Source organism: Bos indicus x Bos taurus, chromosome 21 (assembly GCF_003369695.1).
Source record: "Bos indicus x Bos taurus breed Angus x Brahman F1 hybrid chromosome 21, Bos_hybrid_MaternalHap_v2.0, whole genome shotgun sequence".
Taxonomy (NCBI): domain Eukaryota; kingdom Metazoa; phylum Chordata; class Mammalia; order Artiodactyla; family Bovidae; genus Bos; species Bos indicus x Bos taurus.
In genome coordinates, this window is record NC_040096.1 from 14,280,715 (window position 1) to 14,304,242 (window position 23,528).

A 23,528-nucleotide genomic window follows, 5' to 3' on the forward strand; every position below is an offset into this window, starting at 1 on the left:
CCCTTGGGTTGGGAAGATCAGCTGGAGAAGGAGGAAATGGCAACCCAGTCCAGTATTCTTGCCTGGAAAACCCCATGGACAGTGGAGCCTGGTGGGCTACAGTCCATGGTGTTGCAGAGTCGGGCACGACTGAACAACTAACACTTCCACCTCCATTGCTGTAATATCAATGAGATCAGAACACAAAAAAGAGCAGTGTTAAACCTGACATTTGTAGAGTGCAGGATTAGGGAGATTGTTCATCTTTTATCCCCTTCAGAGGAAAGCATCCACAGAGTTAGTGCTTAGAGAAAGCAGCTGAAGTGTATGATGAGTATGTGATGAGCTCATTCAGCCATTCAGCAAACATTAAAGGATGTGGTAGTTTTCTGCACTTTCACATGGCTGTCTGTCTTTGACTTTGCAAGAACCCTCTGCAGCAGCCTGTTTAGTCACATGTTATGAGGTTTGTACCAGGCAAGATGCTGGGGGCAGCAAAGCATGCAGGCAAACTGACTCCCCCATCACCAGCTGGGCCACCTGCAGAAGTGACTTCACCAATTTGAGTCTCAAGCTTCTGTATTTCTAAAATGAAGCCAATGATAAAGTCCACCTTCTAGGGCTGATACAAGAATGGGATGCGATAAAGTGCATAAGGCATTTTGCCCAATGCCTGGCAGACAACTGCACAAATTCGCCATTATTACATATATGCATTGATCTCTGCTTACCTACACAACATATATACATGCCCCATGAGGTATATATTCTTTGCTGTTTAGTTGCTAAGTTGTGCTCGTCTCTTTGCGACCCTATGGACTGTAGCCCGCCAGGGTCCTCTGTCCGGGGGATTTCCCAGGCAAGAATACTGGAGTGGGTTGCCATTTCCTTCTCCAGGGGATTTTCCCAACCCAGGGACTGTACCTGTGTCTCCTGTGCCTCCTGCATTGGCAGAGGGATTCTCCACCACAGTGCCACTTCCGTTGTTGTTGTTCAGTCTCTAAGTCAGGTCCAACTCTTTCCAACCCCATGAGCCACCTGGGAAGCTCCAGACAAGGCATTGCGTGTTTCCAGTTCTGAAGTTTTAAAAGGAAATGAATTGAGTATTTAATTTTAAAAAGCTGCAGAAATCAGTGGCTTGGAGAGATGCAAGTCTGTATTATAAGGAAAGCAAATCCAGCAAAATGTGAAGCGCAGAATCTAAGTGGCAGATAGATGTGTGTTCACTGTGTAATTCTTTCAATGTCTCTTTATGTTTGGAAATTTTCACAATGAAATGGTGGTGGGGGGCAATCAATGGCTTTCTGTTGGTCACTTTTAACTAACTTTGGTTGTGACAAGGGTTAGGGCAGTAGACTCGATATTAAAAATATCGACCAGACTTGCTATTCCTCCTCTGTCCTGGCCGAATGCATTTTGGGGTGTGGGTTGCATTTCTCAGGGATGGCGTCTGAGGGGCTCACCCATGGCTGGCAGTCAAGCAAGCCATCGTCAAACAAAACCAAGCAGAAGCAGACATCAGCTGTCAGCTTTTCTACGAGGAACCACCAGCCTTACCCAAAGCTCTGATTGCAGCAGAGAGAATATGGGCACTGAACTGAATCTGGAGACACCACCATAGTGAGGGAAGACCCCATCCTGTTGTTCTGTCCTCTGGACCCTGAATCATAAGCAGCGCCTCCAGCTGCATGGGTCACAGAATCAGCCCAGTCCTTGGGACTGCAGGTCCTGCTGGAAAAGATGGCAGTGGCATGCTGGCCAGACATAGCTGGGAAAAGTTGTGGCATGTTTTCATTGCTGCTGCTGCCAGATTTCAGAGATCAGTTGAGCTGCCATCTGGATGCTTTTTTCTGTGCAATGCCTCCTTGTAGCCGCATGAATTCTCTTCTGACTACAACCCAAGGGAGGAAACTCCAGCAGTTCTTTGTGCCTTGTTGCCTGGGGGAGAGAGTGCCATCAGCTCCCCTCCTGCCCTCCCTCCCTCCCTAAAGATCTCAGAGGGGCCCACATGGCCTGGCAACAAAAGCACAAGCAGATTCACCATGCTGGCTAGTCGGAGCTTGATTAGAAGCAACCTAAAGGCTTTCATGGTTAGATAGCATCACCAATTCAATACACATGAATTTGAGCAAACTCCGGGAGACAGTAGAGGACAGAGGAGCCTGGTGTGTTGCAGTCCATGGGGTTGCAAAGAGTTGGACACAACTTAGCACCTGAACGACAACAACAAACGCTCTCATAGGGGGCTGGTTGGATAAATTATGACTCAGCCCTACAATAGGAATCCATGCAGTTCTTTTAAAGAAGCAAAGGCGTGCTTTAGGTATTGACAAGGAATACTTTCCAAGCTACACTGAGCATTAGAAATAAAAATAAAAGGGTACAGAACAGTAGGTATAGTATATGCGATTAAAAACATATACCTCCATGAATGAACTTGTGGCTGTCTGTATACACTGCTATATTTAAAATAGATAACCAACAAGGACCTGCTGTATAGCACAGGGCAGCCTGGATGGGAGGGGAGTTTAAGGGAGAATGGATTCATGTATATGATGGCTGAGTCCCATTGCTGTTCAACTAAAACTATCACAACATTGTTGATTGGCTATACCCCAATACAAAATAAAAAGTTTATATATATATATATATATATATATATAGTTATATATGCCAGAATATCTTTGGCTGGAAGGACAAGAAAGTTTGGCATAGCGTTTGAGGACAGGGGCAGGGTTAAAATGAAGAATCATATTCATTACTTACAATATGCTTTCTGTGTTGACTTCTTACTATGTGTAATTTTCTATTAAAAAAAAAAAACTTACCTAGAAAAAGTAGAAACAAAACTAGACTCTCAAGGCAGCAGAACTATAGTATTCAGTCTGCTCAAGCTCCCTTTTCTTCTGTGACTCCCAGGCAATGAATTCAACATTGGGTCTGGAGGGGGAGAGACCAGGTCCCATCACAGTGAAGACCTACAGGGGAGACCCCAGGAGCATGCAGCCGAACAATTCTGGGACCCCACCACCAACCCATCTGTGCCCCAGGGCAGGTTCCCTTGGGCATTTGTAGCTCTTCTGATTCCCATGCAACTGGCTTGGTGAGAGGAGAGGCAGAGAAAGAAGGGCAAACCAGCCAGGCTGGAATCTGGAGGGGAAGGTGCGGTCCTGTCAGATCAGCGAAGGTGTTTCTCGCCTTTGGCGAGATTCCCAGGGGTAAGCAACGCTGTGGTCTCTCACTCCCGGGGGCTCTGACTCACGGGGACATGTCAACCCAGACTTGGATGACAAGCTGCCTGGGCATCCCATCCTGGCTCTGCCACTAGCTGGCTGTGGGACTTGGGACATCATACATTTTTTGAGGCTCAGTGTTTTCATTCAAAAAGTAGGAGGGGGACTTCCCTGGTGGTCCAGTGACTGAGACTGTGCGCTCCTAATTCAGGAGACCCAGGTTCATTCCCTGGTCAAGGAACTAGATCCCACATGCTGCAAACAAGACCCAGTGCAGCCAAATAAATAAATAAATAAAGTTTGGGTTTTTTTTTTTTTTTTTTTAAGTGGAAGGGAGGGTGAGGATGTGGAGAGAAAAATGCAACTCATGATATAAAGTCTTGTTAAAATTAAACTTTCCTAAAAAAAAAAAAGCTTTCTATAAATGCTACCTAGCTGAGTAACACCATATCCTCTGGAGCCAGACAGCTGGGGTTTAAATCACAGCTATACTGGCCAACAAATAGATAGATAGATAGATAGATAGACAGACAGACAGGTAGGTAGATAGATAGATAGATAGACAGACAGACAGACAGGTAGGTAGGTAGATAGATAGATAAACCAACTTGGGACTTCCCTGATAGTCCAGGGGTTAAGATTCTGTGTTTCCCTTGCAGGGGACACAGGTCTGAGCCCTGATCAGGGAACTAAGATCTTGCATGCTTTGTGGTGTACCCTAAATATATAAATCATAGCTGTGCCATTTTCCAGTTTTGTGACTTTGGGAAAATTATTTCATCTCTTTACCTCAGTTTACTCATCTGTAAAATGGGAAGAATAATAGCACCTATATATAGCATAAGGGAGAAGGCAATGGCACCCCACTCCAGTACTGTTGCCCAGAAAATCCTGTGGATGGAGGAGCCTGGTGGGCTGCAGTCCATGGGGTCGATAAGAGTCAGACACGACAGAGTGACTTCACTTTCACTTTCCACTTTCATGCATTGGAGAAGGAAATAGCAACCTACTCCAATGTTCTTGCCTGGAGAATCCCATGGACAGAGAAGCCTGGTAGGCTGTAGTCCATGGGGTCGCGCAGAGTTGGACACGACTGAAGCGACTTGGCAGCGACAGGCAGCATGTAGCATAAGGCTTTTCTGAGATATATATATATATATATATATATATATATATAAATAAGCTAACACTTGCAAAATGCTTAGTATAGTGCCTGCTATAAAGTGATTTTTGAGCTGGAAAGTATCTTAACCCAACCTTTTATTTTTAATAATGAGGAACTGTGAGCCAAAGAGGAACTGGCCCTAGAGGGGACCCTTGATTAGTGACAAAGCCAGGAGTAAAACTCAATCTCCCAGCTCCCAGACTAGAATATTTTATACTGTTAACTTTAGGCCAAAAATTCTTCTTACATTCTGGTACAAAATAAGAAGTGAGGAGAAATCTTTTTTTTTAATAATTGTATTTACCTATTTTTGGCTGTGCAGAGTCTTCGTTGCTGTGTGGGCATTTCTCTAGTTGTGGCAAGCAGGGGCTACTCTCTTGTTGGGAACTGCAGGCTGTAGTGTCTGGGCTCAGCGGTTGCAGCATGTGGGCTCAGCTCTCCAGCTCTAGAACACAGGCTCAATAGTTGTGCACAGGCTTAGTTGCTCCATGGCACGTGGGATCTTCCTGGACCTGGGGATCGAACCCGTCTCCTGCATTTTCAGGCAGATTCCTTACCGCTGAGCCACGAGGGAAGCCTGAGAAATCTGTTTTAGATCAGGTAAAAGGATATTGGGTTCAAATTCAGTGTGTGACAACAGCCAAGTTTCTTGAGCTCTCTGAACCTCTCTTCCTTTGGAACAGGCTCAAAATAATAACATGAACATTATAGAGGTGTTGTGGTAAGTGAGCGTCTACATGTGCAATGCCTGGCACATAGCATTTCTCAAAAAAACATATTAATACCAATTAACAACAGATGATGGTGTTGTTAGGCCAGGAGCCCCACACCTGTGACCAGATGGCTTTTATTCCTCATTCTTCTGGGGGTATGCAAACAAGATAAATGCTTAACCTCTTAAGTTAGCTTAAGATGACTCTTAACCTTAGAGATTCAATGTGGTAGCAATCATTGTTAAAACAAATTGGAAATGTCAGCACAAGCTCTATGACATGTGACTATGAAACAGCATAGTAAATGAGGTTGGCTTCTAAGTTGGGTAATAATATTTCTGATCCAAAGTAGGTGTGGCATCATCAGGAAAATGCAAATTAACATCACAGCAAGCAACAACCTCACACCCACTAGGAAGACTTTGATGATAAATGTGTGTGTGTGTGTGTTTTGTGTGTGTGTGTGTGCATGCGTGCGTGCATGCATGCTCAGTTGTGTCTGACTTTTTGTGACCCCATGCACTATACCCCACCAGGCTCCTCTGTCCAAGGAATTTCCCAGGCAAGAGTACTGGAGTGGGTTGCCATATCCTACTGTGGGGGCGGGGGGCTCTTCCCTACCCAGGGATCAGACTCACATATCTTGCATCTCTTGCATTGGCAAGCAGATTCTTTACCTCTGTGCCACCTGGAACCATCATATACTGCTGGTAGGAGTACAGAATGCTAAAATTATATTGGAAAACACTTTGGTAGTTTTTTACAAAGTTAACCATAATCTTACATGTTGGTTACCTATTACTGTGTAGCAAGTTACCCCGAAATTTAGTGGCTTGAAATAGCATTAAATTTAAAGAAAATTCTCATGGTTTCCGTGGGTCAGAGATTGAGACAGGGTGCAACTGGCACCACATGTCTGGGCACAGCAGGAAGACTGAAGGCTGGGGCAGGAGCCCCCGGGGACTGGGAGATGATGTTGGTGTTGGCTGGGGGCTTCTCTGGGGCTTCTGCTTCTGCACAACACTGTGCCTGGGTTCCCAAGGAAAGCCTCGAGAGAGAGGGCGGAAGAGAGAGCGAAAGGGAGGATCCTGAAAACAGGGGATCCTACCTTATGCATTTATTTTTATTTTTTCTACCTTATGCATTTTATACCCTTACAACAGCTTCAATCTGATAAGCAATCTTGTACTATAACAAGTGAATTTTTCAAAATGCGTGTGTTAGCCTACAGGATGGTTAATTTTATGTACCCACTTGGCTAGACTACAGTGTCCGGATACAGGGTCAGACATTATTCTGGATGGTTCTGTGAAGATAGTTTTGGGTGAGATTAACATTTAAATCGGTGAACTTTGAGTAAAGAGGATTGTCCTCTGTACTGTGAATGGGCCTCACCCAATCAGTTGAAGGCCTGAACAGAACAAAGGTGGACCTGCCCTGAAGAAGAGGGAATTCTGCCAGCTGACCGCCTTTGGACTTGAACTGCAACACTGGCTCTTCCTGGGTGTCCGGCCTGTCATTTCACCCTGCAGATTTTGGACTTGACCTCCATAATCCTGGAGAAGAAAATGGCAGCCCACTCCAGTACTCTTGCCCGGAAAATCCCATGGACAGAGGGGCCTGGTAGGCTACAGTCCATAGGGTCGCAAAGAGTCCATGAGCCAATTCCTAATCAATCAATCAGTCTCGGGCGCACGGGCAGCGGCGGCGGCCCAAGATGGCAGAGCTGCAGTTGGCCCCTGCGACTGTGGGCCGCCGCGCAGCCGCTGGAGCCCGGGTCCCGGGCCGCCGGGTCAGGGGGCGGTGGTCGGCCCGCAGAGTCCGGCTGAACGGGGCAGCACCTTACTCCATGACCACCAGACAGACCCTAGGCCTGGAGCCCAGGTCTTTTCTCTGCCGCCTCTGCTGCCAGGAGGATCCGGGGCTGGACACAGACAAGGACGAGCCGGGGGCCTATCTGACTGACAGGGACCCTATTTACTTGGGTCCACTCCTAAACTACCCCCGTCAAGGGAAGCTCATCTTTAGGAAGGAGTTGGCAGAAAAGGCGGCTGGAGGAAGTGGAGTTTTACAACATTGCATCTCTCCAGCGACTGGTTTCAAGGAGGTGATATCAACAAGAAAAACTGAGCTTCCCAGGGCCCGGCGAAGCACGTGTACAGAGTCCTGCAACGCTAAGAGGAGGCGCTCAGGCAGATGGTGTCCACTATGTCCGACGGCTGGAGATTCCAACAGCTAATCAGCATGCTGCTGCTGCTGCTAAGTCGTTTCAGTCATGTCCGACTCTGTGCGACCCCATAGAGGGCAGCCCACCAGGCTCCCCCGGCCCTGGGATTCTCTAGGCAAGAACACTGGAGTGGGTTGCCATTTCCTTCTTCAATGCATTAAAGTGAAAAGTGAAAGTGAAGTCGCTCAGTCGTGTCCCTCTCTTCGAGACCCCATGGACTGCAGCCTACCAGGCTCCTCCCCCCTGGGATTTTCCAGGCAAGAGTACTGGAGTGGGGTGCCATTGCCTTATGGGAACGAGGATCAGGCAGAATTCCTCTGTGTTGTCTCCAGAGAACTAAATAATTCGACCAACGGCATTGTCATCCAACCTAGCGAGAAGGCGAAGGTTCTTCAGGACAGAGGATCTCGGATGTAAACTCCGGAGTCCTCGGTGACGTGAGCGCGACCCACCCGAGCACCTCTGTGACGTTCAGTCTCACTCCCGTAACCGAGCTTCTGCAAAGCCACGCCAAGCCTGGCCCCCCTAGCAGAGAAGTGTTCTGGTCAAAACCAAAGGAACCCCACCCCCAGCCACAGGAACCCGCAGACAGATGCTGCTTCCGGCTGCACAATACCTTTTAAAGAAACCTGCTTTTGTTTTCTTAGCTAGTGTTGTAACGTATCTTTACAAGAGTGGCTGGGCTGGGTTCCCAGATGGAGCTTATCTAGGGATGGGGGCGGGGAAGAGGAAGGCCTAGGTGCTTGCAGAGGCTGTACTTCTGGGAAGGCCGAGCACACGCAAGAGTGTTGTCCTGAGCTTTGCCACGTTTTCACCTGAGTGTGCCCTGTTGGACGTGGGCAGCTGCTTAGTCACACTACATTTCTCTCCCATACACGCCAGACTAATGCAACAGACGCAGAGGAATCTGGTTTAGGCTGGCTGAATTGAAGTTTTCGTGAAGGATAGAGTCACCAGAGTACCCCATATTTCTATGAATAGAGCCTCTGAGGAGGGGAGGATGGGGTGTCCCTGATTTTGTTTTGAGACTGGGGGTCACAGCTCTGGAGGCTACGGCGGCTCCCATGTTCAGCTTGCCTCCTTTGTCTCCAGCAGCTGGGCCCCCCTGATAGCTCACCTTCTCCCCAAGAAGAGGTTCAAGGCAGACGGTTCTTGCAGGGAGGCAGACACCCAGACTGGTGGGCGCTGTAGGTGTTGTATAACTGCTTCTTCAGCCTTTTCTTGCCCTCCGTTGGTCCGTCTTCCTTCCTTGACTTTTTAAACTGGGGCCCAGGATAAAGGGATCTTGGACCCTCTGATGGCTTGGGGTGGAGACAGCTGTTTTCTCTGAAAGTTGCCAAATGTGGTAGGTTGTAGTATCAAAAGCGGCCATTGTTTTTGTGGTTGTTTCTTGAAAATGCTTTAACCCAAAGTGTGATATTTGTGTTTCTTCTTGGTTTCTGACCTCGGCAGTGGTGGTGAGTGCGCACCATTCACCATAGTGTGTGTGCACTTTCCGGGCGGGCTGAGGAGTCCCTCCCCTGACCCTGACCCTCACCATTACGTCCTTCTGTGGGTGCCGAGGCATCGAGGATCCTACACTATTCCACTCAGAGGAGCCAAGCCTCAGAGCTTGTAACTGGACTTGCTCTCTGAGCTTTCGAGTCTTGGTGAGCAGTCGTGGAACACAAAGGGGCCAGAAAATGCAGGCTTTTCTCCAGCTAACTTTCCTAGTGTGGCAGGTGGTCCAGAGAAGGGGAGGTGCCCATGGGGAGTGCTTTGTCCATAAAAGACCCCGCAAGCCCATGGCTCCTTCTACGCTGAGGCTCCCTTTGCCCATCACCAGCTCAGCCGCTCACCTCATGGGTCTGGGGTCAGGGTTGTTGAAAGTGACTATGGACTCTGCCAAGTGCCCTTTGAGCCTGTGACCTGCCCCAACCCAGACAGGAACCTCACATGGCCCTCACATGTCTGTGTGTAGAGTAGGGGAGAAGTGTGTGTCCGGGGCTCCTGCTGACTCACTGTGTCTACACCTCAACGTGAATATGAACGTTGGTACCACAGACGTCTGGCCTGTGCCCAGGATTTTTACAGGTATAAAGTGTTAGAGGAACTGCTACCTACAGTAAACAGTTACCCCTGCAGAATGGTGGAGGGTTTCCATCCTGACATCTTTAGGGGGAGGGAAAAAAAAAAAAGATTTGAACATGTCAAGGAAAAGCTGCTGTCGACTGGGCAGGACAGAGGACAATGGGAGAGGAACTCTGGCCAAAGGGAATAAGCACATTCAGACTGAAAGGAGGGAAGCCTCGGCATCTGGGCCTCAAGCCCAAGCAGACCTGCTTTCCTGGGGCTCGTCTGAAAACCAGCCTCTGGTCCCAAGCCAGCAAGCAGGAGCAAGGAGGCTGGAGGGCAGCGGGGGCCCAGCCCCTCTGGATGTGCCATTTCACTCATCGTGCTTCTCATGGGTCCACTGTGGAGTCTGTGCAAAGACCGCCGAGCCCCTCGCTGAGCCCTCTGAGGAACCAGCAGGCTGCCTTTCACCAAGATCTCTCCTCCAGGCAAGCCAGTGACCGTTTCAGTTGCTCAGTGCTCCAGGAATCTGAGAGTGAATCATTTCTTAAGGTTTCTGGGAAAGCATTTTACCCAAGCCCTTCGTGAACCAAGTTGGTGTCTTTTTCTTGAAAGCCGTCTCCCTCTGGGATAGTCCGGCTGACCACTTCAGAGAGAAGCCTGGCCATTGGCTGTGGGGGTGTCACGTGACCGGTGACCCCCACTCTTCAGCTGCCCAGGGCTGCCATGTGGGCGACACTGGCCAGGCAGGGCCCAACCTCCTCTAGAGTGACTTCGTTTCTGCAGTTTTCACTGAACTCAGGGGTGTCCGTGAGGCATGGAGGAGGAAGAGAGAGAGAGGCTGAGAGGAAGGGCTGAGAAGTCACCCACACCCTCCAGGGTGGCCTTTGAGCCAGGGCCTTAGGGACCATGCCTGTCACTTGTGGGTGCTCTTTGTTGCCGTTTGTGTCTTTGAATAAAGTCTGAAATGCTGTGACCCTTTTTTCCCCCGTCTTGTCAATATAGACATGAAACAAACAAAAATACCAGTCTCTATCTCTCTCTTCATTCACACTCACACACACGCACACACACACACACACACACACACACACACACACACCCATTGGTTCTGTTTCTCTAGAGAATCCTGACTAATACAACCTGGCTCTCTTGTATCAACCCAAAACACGAGCTTCTTGACCAGCAGTTTCCGCCCTGGATTCATAACTGCAAATGGCATTTTCATGTAAAATATTTCCTGTGCTACTTCTTAATAGTAGACGGTGTGCCCTTGATATATAACATTGACACAGTGGCTGAAAAACCTCGTAGCAAGGTGGCAGTTCACGGTGGTTTTTGGAGGAGGTCGTGAACGAGAACCAATGAACGTGGCTCATCAGTAATCTGTTGCAAAGATGCTGTGCTCATCAGCGCAGAAGTAAATCTTTCATTACTGGAAAATGTGAATCAACTCAAGGGAAACAGGGTTCTGAAAGTTTATAAAACTTAATTACGTTTTTAACTCCATACATTGTCCAGTAAAGGCATCTGAAAATACCTAACTTCCAGGGTGAATCAACAGTAAATTAATTGCAAGAAGGTACCAGCTTCCCTGGTGGCTCAGACGGTAAAGAATCTGCCTGCAATGCAGGAGATTCAGGTTGGATGCCTGAGTCAGGAAGATCTCCTGGAGAAGGAAATGGCAACCCACTCCAGCATTCTTGCCTGGAGAATCCCATGGACAGAGGAGCCCGGCAGGCCACAGCCCATGGTGCATGTAGAGTTGGATGCGACTGAGCGATGAACACACACACACAAACCACATATAATGTGCTCAGAAATTATCTGCATTTTAATTAATCTCTTAACTGTGGAGATTTTTGTGTCAGTTTGGCATCAAATTTGCTCAGCAAACCCCAGGTAATTCTAAACTTTCAGCATAAGAACATCCCCCAAAGAAGAGAAAATCGAGTGGGGAGAAAAATCAGTCCAGTGGCTTAAGTTTTTTCAGCCTTGGGGAGTTAAGAAAAACACTTCAGCATGAGGACAAAAGCTCCCTTGTTTAAGCGCTTCCCCAGCTGCACTTCAACTAAATATATCCCAGCAGAGTGTTTTCATTTCCCCACCCTCTCCTGGAGCCAGTCACATGGTGAGAAACAGCTCGAGGCTCCCGGGACTGACACTGCAGAGGCAGTGCCTTGGTTACCGCTAGGACTTCCTCCCAGCATGGCCCCCTTGCCGCCCCCTCTTCCCTGGAGGCCACGGGGTTGGGGTGTGTGTGTTGGGGGGAGGCGGGGGTTGGTGGCGGGAAGGAGCCCAGGGGGGAGAGGAGGCCTGCAGGGGTTAACTCAGTGGCTTGTCTGGAATTCATGCACCACCTGGGCTGACAGCATGAATGACTCATTGTTTCCCCTCTGAACAGTCTGAGGAGTGCTTCCTTCTCGGTGTTAATAACTGAGGCAGAGTGAAATGCTTTTTCCCCCCACCCTTTCCCCCTAACCTGTTTTCTAAAACTGAGCGTAGAACTGGAAATGTGCAGCAACGGTAGCCAAGGTTACTGCTTAGAGTTTGTCTTCCAGGGACAAAAGATGTAAATTTACTGTCCACAAACAGAAAGGGGCCCAGAGCCAGGGGTCCTCTGATTTACAGCTTGTGTGACAGACAGTCTTACAAAATGAAGCAAACTTAGTTTAAACCTCTAGCTTGCCTAAGCCTGTGGCCTGTGTGCTAGATTTTACATTACCCGTGATTTGTATATATGGAAATTTTCACCGATCCTTTCCTGTGGCTAAACTTAAGACTTGTAGTCTTCCATTCCTGGTTCTAGAAAAGGGTAGAATTCATCACGCCTCACCTCACTTTTTCATGTACGCAACCGCTCCTTGGTATCTGTGAGTTTTACTCTTCTTGGGAAACTGGGTCAGTAGATTTTCCTGGGCTGCGGGATCTTCTGCCTTCATGAGACATCTCAGTCCAAAAGCTTGAGAGACAGATCACACATTTAAGGCGAAAAGAAACATAGGTTCAATCCCTGGGTTGGGAAGATGCCCTGAAGAAACAAATGGCAACACATTTAAGTATTCTTGCCTGGGAAATCCCATGGACAGAGGAGCCTGGTGGGCTGCAGTCCGTGGGGTCGCAGAGTCAGACACGACAGAGCACATACGCATCACGCGGCCCTGCCAGTGTGTCATAGGTAACAGATTTTGAACTCTTTGGCCTCCTTCTTCTACTTAGCTACATTCTTGGGTGTTTAAAGGAAACTATTCAAAAACACGTGAGGAAAAAAAAAGAAACAAATGTAGAAAGGACAGGAGAAAAGTCCTGTGTAGACCCAAGACTGGGTTCTGACTCGAACTGGGAGGTGAGCATGCAGCAGAGTGTTTTCCTCATCAAATAAAGTAACAATCCTGAATAGATTTAAAGTCATGGACCAAAGTATTTGCAATATCTTTTTTTGAAGCAAATGAAAACCTGCAAAGATTAAGTATTTAAGTATTCTGTTTTTGTAGGTAAGACACAACCATTGCAGCTTGCTTAGAGAAATAGCAGTAATCAAGGCTTCAGTTTCTCAGAAGTAAATGTAGTTCTCCAAATGAGTCTGTTTTATATCACATACAATTAATCTATTTACCAATAAGCTTCCTTCCCTACTAGAGGTTGTGTGGTCCTTGCACGTGCGTGTATGCTAAGTCGCTTCAGTTGTGTCCAACTCTTTGTGATGCTATGGACTGTAGCCCACCACGATCCTCTGGAGTGGTTGTCATTTCCTCCTCCAGGGGATCTTCCTGACTCAGGGATCAAACCCATATCTCTTATATCTTCTGCATTGGCAGACGGGTTCTTCACACTAGTACCACCTGGGAAGCCCTTGTGGTTCTTGTACGAACACCATGTGTATCTGTGTGTTAGTCACTCAGTCATGTCTGACTCTTTGCAGTCCCATGCACTGTAGCCCACCAGGCTCCTCTGTCCATGGATGGGATTTCCCAGGCAAGAATACTGGAATGGATAGCCATTCCCTTCTCCAGGGGATCTTCTTGATCTAGAGATAGAACCTGGGTCTCCTGCATGGCAGGCAGATTCTTTATCTTGTGAGCCACCAAGGAAGAGTCACCAGTCTCATTTCAACAGAGACTGGAATTTAAACTTGGGGACAGCTTCTAAGCTCTGAGAGAGGAGACATCTCCATTTTCTCATTGGTACAGCCATCGTCCCAACCCTACTGAGTCTCTTCATGAAAACACAGGCATCGGGACTCTAACTTGATTTTAAGTCCTTTCTAGTGGGTGGTGGGCTCATCCTCTTTTCTCAAGTCCAAAAGAAAAGCAATTTGCATAGTTGTTTTTTCTCCTCCTGCGTAGAACTCTTTAGCATGAGTTTAATAGATCTAAAACTACCTGATGTACCTTTCCCTTGAGAACTCCACTGTCTTTCTGTGACTTGTTTGTAAGTGTGCCTAAAAGGAAAACTGACGACCGGGGGCGGGGGGGGGGGGGGGCGGCGGCGGGGGGACGTTTAAAGGCAGAGTATGTCAGAGGAGGCTTTACAATTAGCTGAGGAAAGAAGAGAACCACAAAGTAAGGGAGAAAGGGAAAGATATACCCAATGGAGTGCAGAGTTCCAGAGGATAGCAAATGAAATAAAAAGGCCTTCTTAAATGAACAATGCAAAGAAAGAGAGGAAAACAATAGAATGGGAAAGACTACAGATCTCTTCAAGAAAATTGGAGATATTAAGGGAACATTTCATGCAAGGATGGGCTCAATAAAGGACAGAAATAGTAAGGACCTAACTGAAACAAAAGAGATTAGGAAGAGGTGGCAAGAACACACAGAAGAAAGATGCATAAAAGGTCTTAATGACCCAGATAACCACGACGGTGTAGTCACTCACCTAGAGCTGGAAATCCTGAAGTGTGAGGTCAAGTAGGCCTTAAGAAGCATTACTACAAACAAAGCTAGTAGAGGTGATGGAATTCTAGCTGAGCTATTTAAAATCCTAAAACATGATGCTATTAAAGTGCTGTACTCAATATATCAGCAAATTTGGAAAACTTGGCAGTGGCCGTAGGACTGGTAAAGGTCAATTTTCATTCCAAAGAAAGGCAATGCCAAAGAATGTTCAAAGTACTTTACAATCGGGCTCATTTTACATGCTACCAAGCTTATGCTCAAAATTCTTCAAGCTATGCTTCAACAGTACGTGAACCAAGAACTTCCAAATATACAAGCTGGGTTTCGAAGAGGCAGAGGAACCAGAGATCAAATTGCCAACATTCATTGGATCATAGAGAAAGCAAGGGAATTCCAGAAAAAAACATTTACTTCTGCTTCATTGACTACTCGAAAGCCTTTGACTGTGTGGATCACAACAAACTGTGGAAAATTCTTCAAGAGATGGGAATACCAGACCACCTACCTCACCTGTCTCCTGAGAAACCTGTATGTCGATCAAGAAGAAACAAACGGACACAGAACGACTGACTGGTTCAAAATTGAGAAGGGAGTATGACAAGACTGTATATTGTCACCTTGCTTATTTGACTTTACTTGCAGAGTACATCATGCAAAACGCCAGGCTGGGTGAATCACAAGCTGAAATCAAAATTGCTCGGCCAAGTATCAACAACCTCAGATATGCAGATGATACCACTCTAATGGCAGTAACTAAAGAGCCTCTTGATGAGTGTGAAAGAGGAGAGTGAAAAAGCTGGCTTGAAACCTGACATTAAAAAAATTAAGATCATGGCATTTGGTCCCATCACTTCATGGCTAACAGAAGGGGGAAAAGTGAAAGCAGTGACAGATTTCCTTTCCTTGGGCTCCAAAATTAACTGCAGACGGTGACTGCAGCCATGAAATTAAAAACACTTGCTCCTTGGAAGGAAAGCTATGACCAACCTAGGCAGCATATTAAAAGCAGAGACATCACTTTGCTGACAAAGGTCTGTATAGTCAAAGCTATGATCTTTCCAGTAATCATGTATGGATGTGAGAGCTGGACCATAAAGACTGAGCACTGGAGAATTGATGCTTTCAAATTGTGGTGCTGGAGAAGTCCCTCAAGAGTCCCTTGGACTGCAAAGAGATCAAACCAGGCAATCCTAAAGGAAATCAGCCTTGAATATTCATTGGAAGGACTGAAGCTGAAGCTGCAATACTTTGGCTACCTGATGTGAAGAGCTGACTCACTGGAAAAGACCCTGATACTCGAAAAGACTGAAAGAAAAAGAAGGTGATGGCTGAAAATGAGATGGTTAGATAGTATCACCAACTCAATGGAGATTCCAGGAGATAGTGGAGGACAGAGGAGCATACTATTGGCATGCTACAGTCTTCGAGGTTGCAAAGTCGGACATGACAGTGATTGAACAACAATGGCACAATTAACTGTGAGCTTTTCCTAACTGATCCTACCCCCAACTGATGGCCCTATTAATTCTTATTTATTTGACTGCACCTTGCAGCATGTGGGATCTTAATTCCCAGGCCAAGGATTGAACCAGCGCCTGTGGCAGTGAAAGCACAGATTCCTGACCACTGGACCACCAGGGAATCCCCTGCCTTAATAACTCTACATATTTGGAAAGGACTAATAAGGCCAGGCAAAACAGTAATTTAATGACTCTAAAACCCCAGGCAAGAAGAAGGGGACAGATGACTGGACTATACGTTTCATGATGTCAGAGCAGGTCCGGAGCAGAGGGAACACTTTGTCTTGACTTCACATCATCACTTCACACTCAGTATTATACGACATTCCAGGTGTTCAGAAACATTTTCCAGTCCACTAAAGCAGACAGGATTCTTATTCAAATAAGGTGACTCTAAGCTATGAGAATTTATTTTTCAAATATTTATTTAGTTACTTATTTGACTTAGTCACCAGGTCTTAACTGGGGCATGTGGGATCTAGTTCCCTGACCAGGGACGGGATCCAGGCCCCTTGCATTAGGAGCGCAGAGTCTTAGGCCCTGGACCACCAGGCAAGTCCCTAAGCTATGAGAATTTAGAAGGAAATAATAATTCCAAACCTTTCCTTGAAAACAGAAACTCCATTAAACAAAACTCTGGGATTCAAAACATTTATAACTTCTTGAATATGAATTTTCTTGGTATGTTTCTTGAATCTTTTCTTGGTATGTTTCATGCAAGACAGAATAAATAATATCCTTCTACTTTGCACATGCATCAGTACTTCTCGTCTCACTAGTGTTGAGAGAAAACGTAGTATTTATTTTTTTTATTTACAATATTATAGCTTCAGATGAACAGTGATTCACACTTCTTAAAGGTTATATTCCATTTATAGTTATTATAAGATATTGGTTATTTTCCCTGTGCTCAACAATATATCCTTGTAGTTTATTCATTTATACATCGTAGTTTTTACCTCTTAATCCCTTACCCTGATCATGCCCCTCCCCCACACCCCTCCCCTCACTAGTTTGTTTTCTAAATCTGTTTCTTGTTATAGTCACTACTTCTTTTTAGATTCCACATATAAATGCTATCATACAGTATTTGTTTTTCTCTGACTTATTTCACTTAGCATAGTGCCCTCCAAATCTATGTCCTTGCAAATGGCAAAATTTCATTTTTTTATAGTTGAGCAATATTGCATTGTATAAATATACCACATCTTCTTTATCCAGTCATCGGTTGATGGACACTGATGTTGCTCCCATATTTTTGTTATTGTAAATAGTGCAGCTGTGAATATTGGGGTGCATGCATCTTTTTGAAGGTAGTATTTATTCAGATGCTCATTTTGATATAATCACTAACAGCAACAGGACTAACCATTTCCTCATTTTATGTTTTAAAAAGTAGTTTTCAGTTCTATGCATCAAACACTGTCTATCATATATAAGGTGCTGTGGAAAATTACTTGCATAGACTAAACTTGTTTTGGTTGTGTGCATTCTATGCCTGTTGAGTCATTAAGGACAAAGGGCACAGAGCTGAACTTTCCTCACTGGTTTTTGATAAGGTAGCTGCTATAGGAATCTGAGTGTCATGTGCACACCCAACCAAAATGCAACACGTTAAAAAAGATGTTCAGGGTGATAATGAAAGACTGGCTAAAGGTGGTAGTTTGGGAAGTTGGTTTAAGTAGCTGGACTTAAAAAGTGTGAAATTTTAACCATTTGCAGTTAATGGCTTTTCTTTCCTCAAACAGCTTTTGCATATCTATTCTCAGGGTCAAAACCTCAAATATCTATAGGAACCAAGAAGATAATGTAAATAAATAAAGCAGGTAAATTTGAGAAAAATGGAGACAGACACATTTTATGTGCCTTATAAACACAGAGGAAACTCCTCATTTCCAAGAAATGAATGAGCTCTCTCCCACTCTTCTTGAAAGATGCTTTAGCCTTGTTCTCTCTTTTGGTACTAAGAGAGAGTTAACTGCAAGAAAAACATTAGTGCACACTAAATATAAGTGACACCTCATACGGAGGCTCAGAGAGGAAGCAACAGGGAGTGGCAGAGGCTGCAATAACGTGAAGCGCTGGCGTCTGGTCAAAGGGGCCCGTCTCTGCACTAGGTGGCCTGCTGCCACATGGAAACAGGCTTGGGGGCGGGGCCTGGGGGCATAGATCATTCTTCAGGAGAAGTCAAAGACCCTGATCAGTATGTAAATGCAGATTTTAAAATGTGACCTGACATTTTGAAAAATAAATTTGAGAAAAGAGCCAAACAAAATTAATTTGGTGGGCTGGGTAAGGCCTGTAGGTCACCAGTTTGAGATCTCAGTCGTATTCATCTAGGTATTCTGCTCTGAGGTGCTGGGAACACAAAGATCTAAAAAACAGAAAAGCAAAAAAAACTCTGCTCTCATGAAGCTTATGGATAAATACATCATATATGAGTTCACACACACACGTGTGTGTGTGCTGTAACGGGAAATTACCAAGAGTTCTGGGAGCCCAGAGGAAATCAAATCCGAGGAAGGTGAGTGGGTAGGGAAGAGGGCCAGGGAAGAAATCCAGAGGATGAGTCTAGGTCAGTTATATTGCTAGCTGAGCCAAGCTAGTAGAAACGGTGGAGGAAGGTGGTGGTCCAGGTTGAAGTGTTAGCACATGCTAAGGTGTGGGGGCCACAAGCAGTCAGAGCCTTTTGTTAAAGAAGCTAAAATACAAGTGTGAGATTCAGGAGACCGAGTGGTAAAAAGAGGTCTTCCCTGTCAGGCAACGGCAAGAGGACCAAAGAGGAACTCAAAAGAACATCAAATCCAGTTGTCCGGTTGGCAGTTCTTGGACAAGTCCTCCTGACTGCTGCAGCATGTAAATTCACTCAGCGGCTGCTAGGAATTAGCTGTCATTTCAAAGAAACCAGAATGTAAGATTTTGAATTAGAATAGAAAACTCAATCCTCAACGTTTGGTAATACTCTTCTCCTGATTTCCTGCTATTTGGCTATTACGTCTGTGGGAAGGATGGACCTGTAGTCAAAATCTGAATGCAAACTGAATCGTTGATTGGAAGAACTGGCCTGAGTTGTCCCTGCATCTAGTGTCAAGGTCAACACAAATCTAAATTAAATAAGAAATCTCCCTAGTCCTGAAAGGGAAAAAGACCTCTCTCCCCCAACCCTGTTTCTTTCCCCATTTACATTAGAAATTTTATGGTCGTAAATTCCTTCTCTGGCCCTTTAAGAATTACACAAACCTTTTTAAAAGCTAAATAAGCCTCTTGCCAGCTTTACAACACAGGAATGCCTTTCTCAAAGACCTGGGAGCTATCTCTTTGAAATGGAATCATCAAGGAAGATAACACCCCTATTTCCTCTCTTTGGAAAGATGACTCTCCCTGGGAGAGTAGGAATCTAACTTCAGAAGGTCCCTGTTTCCAAGTTTCTGACTTACCTCCTGTCGTAAATATGTAAGAAGTCTTTTCTTTGGATAAACTAATTGACTGATACAGATAGCAGCTATCAATTACCAAGGTGAATTTAGGATGAACTATACATGACAAACGGTACTGTCAAGCCCTCCGACTAGTTACTGTATATCTTGAGAACAGATAGTATTAATAATAGGGTATATCTGCTTCACTGCGTAAAAATGAAATTCCTTTCCATCTTTCCAGCCTCTCAGTGGATTGCCTGTGATGCCCATCATATTTTGGTTTAATGCTTATTCAGTAGTAAAACAGCTTTCTTTCTCTTCTGCTTCTGTGGAGAGTTTTGGGGGGTTGGCAGGAGATTTTGTTTTTAATTATATTTCCTCAACACCTGCCACCAAGGTTGGTTGAGTTTGGGTCTTTCCAGCTCAGGGTATGGGTAAGCATCTAAATGCCCTGATATAAATGTGAAAAGTCTGTTCATGACAAAGCAGAACAGACTTCAGAGAAACAGATTTTCACACTCCTCTCTGAGAGATCCACAATTAGAAGATACTGTGTACTCTCTGCAGTATTTACAGACAGCAGTACAGCACAATGGCAGGCTAGCACAGGCTCTCCTTATAAAGTCGGGGTTCGACTCTCCCTTCCATCTTTGCTTCAGGCACTTAACCTCCTGGTGGCTTAGTTTCTCACCTGAAAATGAGAGACAAAATGGGGAAACCGGCTTCATAGAACAGTGTTTTCCAGAGTATAAAGCCTCCATAGTTTAATTAGAATTATTTCAAGGTTATAGGCAGAAACACTTCTGGGATACAAAGTGAAGTGTTAGTCGTTCAAGTCGAGTCCCACTCTGTGCAACTCTTGAACTGTAGCCTGCCAGGCTCCTCCGTCCATGGGATTCTCCAGGCAAGAATGCTGGAGTGGGTTGGCATTCCCTTCTCCAGGGGATCTTCCCAGGGATCCAATCCAGGTCTCCTTCATTGCAGGCAAATTCTATACCATCTGTGACCCCAGGGAAGCAATGGGGAAAATACGGTTACTTATCTCCAGAGGAATTTACAATGTTATGATAATTATAGTACCATTAACTTGAATATAAATTAACTTCTCAAGAAAGAGAAAAATAGAAAAAACTTTAAAGGGAAGGTGACACAGCCAGGGGCTATTACCCTGATTGAGTTCCTTGTAATTATATGGTCTCTGTGGTTAAGCCAGTTTAAAAAGACTTCTTTCTGAGCTAGTTTAACAGGAAAAACGAGAATTTTTATAAAAAGCTAATGTATCACCGACTTTGAAGCCAAAAGCGCTACCACATCTCTTAGTCCATGACTTAACACACACCCTGAGACACTCCCTGATTTTTTCCCCATCCAGATGACCTAACTACAAGGATTTTTTTAACGTTATAAAAGCAAATAAATATTGGCTATTGGCACAGAATACTCTTAAAGCCAGCCATTACGACTCTTGCTTTCTGCTAAGCTCAAGGATGTTCAACTGGCTTTGTACCTGGCTCTTTAAGACAGGACTCAGAGGCCATCTTGGAAACAAAAGGACTTTGGGCGCCGAGGGTGGAGGAGGTGGTTTCCAAGCAACAGAAGGCGCGCGCCACGCAGCCGCACTTCGCCGCGCCCAGCCGTCTACCGCGTGGGCGGGGCTAGCGGGGCGGTGGAAAATTACCGCGCTTCCTCTTAAAGGCGCCCGGACATTGCCTGGAACCCTGTCGCTGATCTCCGTTGTAAGCTACAATGTGAAGTGGGGATCTCCATTTTATCTTCCTAGACGTAGTAAAATTCAGTTCACAATTTCCAGGCCAGTACTAGTTTATACTTAGGCAAGTAAAGTCGGAATGAACAGGCATTTTCTTAATCAAGTTAAGAAAAGAAAACTAAAAATCTTATATATCGAACTCTGGTGCAGAAAGGGCTACTAACAGGAACGAGACGCAAGAAACAACTTCGTAAATAGTCACATTGACTGTCAACCAGTTTAAAAATGATTAGGTTCCGAAGCAAGGAAAACCCGTTTTTTACAAACGGAGTGACAAATTATAACTATTAAAAACTACCAAAAACCAGAATAAACGTGTAAGAAGCAACAGGATAGGTTTAGCGGGCATCAGGAAATTTATCCTCTCTTTGTAGATCGGCTTTTACAGTATAATAGATACAGTGAGATTTTTTTTTTTCTGGCTGTTAGTCGTCAAAGAACTTTATCCATGTTACAAGCTCTTCTGATTTTCAGGTTAAGCGATAGTTTATCGCTGGCTTACTTTTATGAAAGAATAAATAACAATTCTGATTTTTATAACGTGAACATCTGAGATACAATCTGTGGCTCGGAAACGATTCCCCTTACCAAGCAATATTTTCTAGAAGCCATCCTGGAAACAACTGGGCGAAATAGAGATGTTGGTCTTCCCGGGAAGTAAAGCTCTTGACACATTAACTCTCTTCGGTTCGTTTCAGACGGTTTGCTCGGTGGTCTTCGGGTTGTGAGAGTACCCACCTTCTACTCTTGTCCTCACGCTCTGACTGCGGACAGTAGCGTGGGAGTCATGGTGGGTTCTCACGAAGGTGTAGGTGATGTCCCAGACTTATCACGGCCCTGGCAAATTGATTTTCCACTCCCAACAGAGCTATTTCCCTCTGCTTCTCGGCCCTGTTGGGCCATGTCTTCACTCCTGTCCCCTTTTTAACACGTCTTTTTTTTAATCCCTCACTTTCCAGTCGCCACTTCCTAGTAATTTTTGATGAACCTTTCTTATTTTTCAGAACGCAGAGCTGTGACGTTGGAGTTCTAAGCAGATGTAGACACGCAGGACGGTGTTTAGCCTGTAATTTGCAAGTTTGGATGTTAAAAAAGGGATATATTTGTGACATTATCTTTCCATAACCACAGGGAGAACTAATTAACTACTTGTAACCAAAAGCTGTGTCGTGTAGAGTTGTCATCCATGTTGAAGTTGCAGGGGAATATGATTTGATGTAAAGGGAATTGTGCCTTTGAGACAAAAATAGGTGCAGCTGAGTTTCGTGCTTTAATTTTTTTCACTGCGAGAATACTTACCAATGCCAAGAAACTGAAATCGGGAAATGCCCCATTTCAGATTAGATGATGCTTCTAATTTTTAAAATAGGCTTTTCGTGGAAAGCCTAGTCTGTAACAATACTTGGTGGTTGCTGGGCTGGTTGGTGCAGGTGCCATCGCTGGGTAGTGTGGCTACCCCCTTAGCTCTGCAGGGAAGTGGTATTTTACAGACCAAAGAGCTCTGCAGGGTTTCTAATGGCTGAGAGCCTTCCCTAACCGCCCTACAGGAGTCCGGGGTAATCTCCTGTTATTTAAAATTTACTGCAGAATAGAGAGGAGAGCAACAACAAAAAAAGAGAGCGAGCGAGGGAGAGACTTCAGATGTGAAGTCATCTGGATTTTCCGTCTCAGGTCCAGTTCTAAAGTGGCTAAGAGGCTAAATTCATATACATTAGAATCTAACTCTAATGGTTAAAATATAATAAAAGTTTTGGAAGAAGACAAAGTGTTTAAATATGCACTAAATTTTAGTAAGCAGAGTTGGTAGATTTTGGTTGCTTACATTTAATAAAGATGATAAGACTGCATAGTTTGTAACATTTTCTAAGAATTACTGAGTTAGAATGCAGGAAGACGAGGTTTGGGAATTTGGTCGTTGAGGTAGGGCTGCCAGATAAAATACAGGAGAACATTCAGTCAGGTTTAAATTTATGATAAACAATGAATACTTTTTTAAAAAAGTACATTTGGAATACATTTACACTAAAATCTTGTTTGTTGTTTCTGGGAAATTCAAATTTAATTGAGTAACTTGCATTATTATTAGTTGTTAAATCTAGCAATTCTGCTGTAAGGGCCTTAAAGAGGGCACATGTAATTAGATTTCTCCACCTGCATTACTCTAATGCCTCAAGGGGCCAGGCTGAGATGTGAATGTAAGACAACAGCATACAAGTATATCACCCTGAATAAGTTGTAGATGGCCACCACAAGCTGCCCTTCAAAATACCATGTGCATTTACTTGATCATTCATCCAACTAACGGTGTTGATTGAGTACCTGCCTTGTGCCAGGCATAAATTCTGGGAAGAGTAAGATACACAAGCTAAAAATCTCTGTCTTTGAAAAGTCCTATATTTTTGGCAGATGGACTAACATGTAAAATAACTGCAGTAAATACCAGGGATTACAAGTTTGATCAGAGACTCATGGGAACATTAAGTTTATCGACTAAGACAGGAGAAGAACAGGAAGGCTTCAAAGAGGAAGTGATTTAAATGAAGGCAACTAAACT

The 23,528-nt window shown here is 45.0% G+C and overlaps 1 long non-coding RNA gene and 1 pseudogene across 1 annotated transcript; one reads left to right on the forward strand and one right to left on the reverse strand.

Moving 5' to 3' along the window:
• Positions 1 to 6,807: 6,807 nt before the first annotated feature.
• Positions 6,808 to 7,734, forward strand: LOC113880085 (annotated as a pseudogene).
• A 9,203-nt stretch (positions 7,735 to 16,937) lies between these two features.
• LOC113879872 lies at positions 16,938 to 22,123 on the reverse strand. The gene is made up of 3 exons (XR_003507500.1): positions 21,563 to 22,123; positions 19,898 to 20,206; positions 16,938 to 18,674 (listed from the first exon to the last, which is right to left on the reverse strand). It is a non-coding gene; the product is annotated as an uncharacterized LOC113879872 (long non-coding RNA).
• Between the last annotated feature and the right edge of the window lie 1,405 nt (positions 22,124 to 23,528).